Source organism: Accipiter gentilis, chromosome 20, assembly GCF_929443795.1.
Source record: "Accipiter gentilis chromosome 20, bAccGen1.1, whole genome shotgun sequence".
Classification (NCBI taxonomy): domain Eukaryota; kingdom Metazoa; phylum Chordata; class Aves; order Accipitriformes; family Accipitridae; genus Astur; species Astur gentilis.
The window spans coordinates 12,539,855-12,542,835 of NC_064899.1; the positions used below are offsets into that span (position 1 = coordinate 12,539,855).

The 2,981-nt window shown below is 49.8% G+C and overlaps 1 long non-coding RNA gene across 1 annotated transcript; it reads right to left on the reverse strand.

Moving 5' to 3' along the window:
• Positions 1-918: 918 nt before the first annotated feature.
• LOC126048615 (uncharacterized) lies at positions 919-2,674 on the reverse strand. The gene is made up of 2 exons (XR_007508928.1): positions 2,366-2,674; positions 919-1,611 (listed from the first exon to the last, which is right to left on the reverse strand). It is a non-coding gene; the product is annotated as an uncharacterized LOC126048615 (long non-coding RNA).
• Between the last annotated feature and the right edge of the window lie 307 nt (positions 2,675-2,981).

A 2,981-nucleotide genomic window follows, 5' to 3' on the forward strand; every position in this document is an offset into this window, starting at 1 on the left:
TCCGGCGTTCACCCTATGGCTGAGCACCGAGTTTCCTTAGGGCTAATTTACGCTGTCGTAGAAGAGCGTTTTTCACTCTGAACCGACTGCTTTCAATGCAAATGGCGCTGTGAAAAATCAGCCTTGTCGGTACTGCGAGCTAGGGTGGGCATCCCGCGCCTGGGACGACCGCCTTTGTGGATGCGTGTATCTGTTGTGCTGGCTCCGTGAGCTTTTTGTTATTTATAGCGACAGGTCCCAGGGCATGACTCACTTATTTGCTCTCTAAAAGCTCCACCTTTTTATTCCTTAATTGTTGTCATCTTCCATCCCGAGCATGAGAGGGAAGTGCCCGGGAAGAGGAGCCGACGGGCAGCGCGTACAAAGCATCGCCCCAGCACGCAGGGGCAAGAAAGGGCCGAGGTGGGATTAGCAAGGGACGTCAGGAAGGCCAGGTGTCCTTCTGTGGGTGCAGAGCTCTACTCACTGAAACGAGAAAGCTTTCATCGCTTTCCTTTCTGTAGGAGAAGCGTTCAGTGCCTTTTGGTTTCTATTCTCTTCCTCAACACACCAGTTGCATGTGGGTGGACAATGCAAATACCAGCAGCGCCAAAGGGTAAGATAATAGAGGTAAGTGCCTCTAATAAGGAAGGGGCAGGGGAAAGAGTTCATGCAGAAGTTAATTATTTGCAAATTGGCAGCTATACTTCGACCTCAGATACTTGAAGGCCTGGCTAATAACCCCTCTGGGCCATGGGTAGTTAGTTGACCGTAAGACCTGATGGAGTCAGTCAAACTGTGACAGTCAAGAAGGACAAACAGGGTAGCTGGGGGAAAAGGAGAAAACTGGCCATCTTCATTTCAATGCACAGGAAAATACTGGAGCAAATAATCAAATGGACTAGTTCATACCTGGTGATAAAAGGAAAGAGCACTAAATGAGCGAAAGCAAATTTATTTCCTTTTCCAGCCAGTCACCATCCTTACAGAAAGGCGGGAGGCAGTAAATGCCATATATTTTGGCTTCCGAGTACTTTTGACAGTGTCTCTGACGTCCTTCTCATCATAAGTAACTCAAAAGAGAGATTTACGAGAGGGTGACACAAAGCTTGCTGGAAAACCGTCGCAAGAGGGTGAGGGGCAGCAGGCGCGGTGGCAAGGTGTACCGGGAACAACCGGGCAGGCTGGTGCCAGGGCTGGCACCGCTCGGCATCGTCACTGGTGCAGCCGAGGGCAGCAGGGGATGCTATGCTGGTCTGCACCCCCATCCCGCGGGGTGGGATGGGGAGAAACAGAGGGTGCAATTCAGAGCAGGGACAAGTTGATACGAGATGGTGCTATCGGGCAGGAACGATGGACAAATCCAGCCGGGCAGGACCCTGGCTTGCGAGGTAAAGCCTGGGAGCACCGTGTTTCTGAGACAAAGACAAATGCCATGCTGGGACGTGCAAACAAGGGTACAGCTTGCAAGGCGCGGGCAGAAGCCCTTTTCCTCTACCCTGCAGGGGCAGAGCTGCAGCTGGAGGTCAGGCAGTTGGTTTTGGGGTATGACACCCTGAGAAGTAGCACATCCCAGTTGGACATGGCGTGGGGGGCGGCCACAGGGCTGGCGGGGGGCCTGGAGAACATCACCTACAAGGAAAGACCAAATGCACTGCAGCTGATCTGCCTGAAGAAGGGAAGAGGAGTATTTCAACATGTGGGGCTGCAAAGCGGAAGGGAATTACTCTACTCTCTGCCTGTGGGGCAGCGAGGAAGTTTCCGGTTAGTCAATGGGAAATAATTATCGTCAGTAAGGGCAGCGAGGCAGAGGGCAGACGACAGCAAGGGAGGCGGTGGAGACTCCATCACTGCATGTCTTCAAAGACAATCTGTTGGAACAATGTGGGTGCAGTTTATGCATTATTATTTACATTATACTATAAGTAATATTTTTGTACAGTATATATAACACCCTAAGTCAGTAAGAGACAGTAAATATCCCAGTGGGGTCCCTTCCAGCCTGCGTTCTTTACTGAGCACAGCTCGGGCTGGAATTCTACGTTACAAATAATTTGTAGGAGGAAAAGTCACACAGGCAGAGCGCAACGTGAATGGCAAGTGGGAGGTATCCCCCAGTGCATGGGACGCATCCAGCTTTGGGGTGTCCATCAGAGGCTCCAGCAAGTCAAGATCTGTAGAGTGAACTGCAGCAGAGCAAAATCTGAACCACCTCTAAGTACTAAAGCAGCACAGGCCAGGGACCCTGCAGAGAAATTTGCCTGCAGATCAGGGAGGTAGCAAAACCAGTATCGTTTTGGGTTTGGAGCTCTTAGGGCAAGCTTTGCATACACTTTTAAATGCATCCCCCTTCCTGAACAAGCAAACGCAGAGTTTAAGTCCTTACCTAATCACGGGACTCCAGGAGCTGGAGCTTTAAGAGAAACAAAGTAGTTTGTGACTCGTGCCGTAGCTGTGGCTGCTGGACACGTCTGCGGCTGTCTCCTCAGGTCCTGCCTGCGTGCCCGGGGCAGCCCAAATTTTGAATTTGATTTGGCGGACAGCCTCAGGTGCTCCAGTTTGCTTCTAAGGGGCTGCTGGCGAGAAGAAATAAATTGAAAGTCTTTTTAGCTGTGAGTGCATAGCTGGCCTGTGCTGCTCTGATTTGTATGCCACAACAAACAGCAAACTACATTCTAGGAATTACGCTTTGAGCTTTAACGTTTTCACCAGCTGATGAAAGGCATTTTGATAATTGCGTCAAGCATAAGGGAAACGTCTCTATAGTTACTCAGTAACTAAGATACTTTGTCAACACAGAAGTGACAGGGTTCTTATTGCCTAGTTACTCAGAAAAATTGAACTATTTACAACAGAGGCATTCAATAGATTGTATTTGCTAATGCTGCGTTTCGGTGGTACGGCCATGGAAATCAAGATGCCTCAGTAGCCTAGAGTTTGTCACGTTTGAGTCACGGTGGAGCCCCTTCAGAAAAACAACAATGCTTGCAGGGAATATTTTA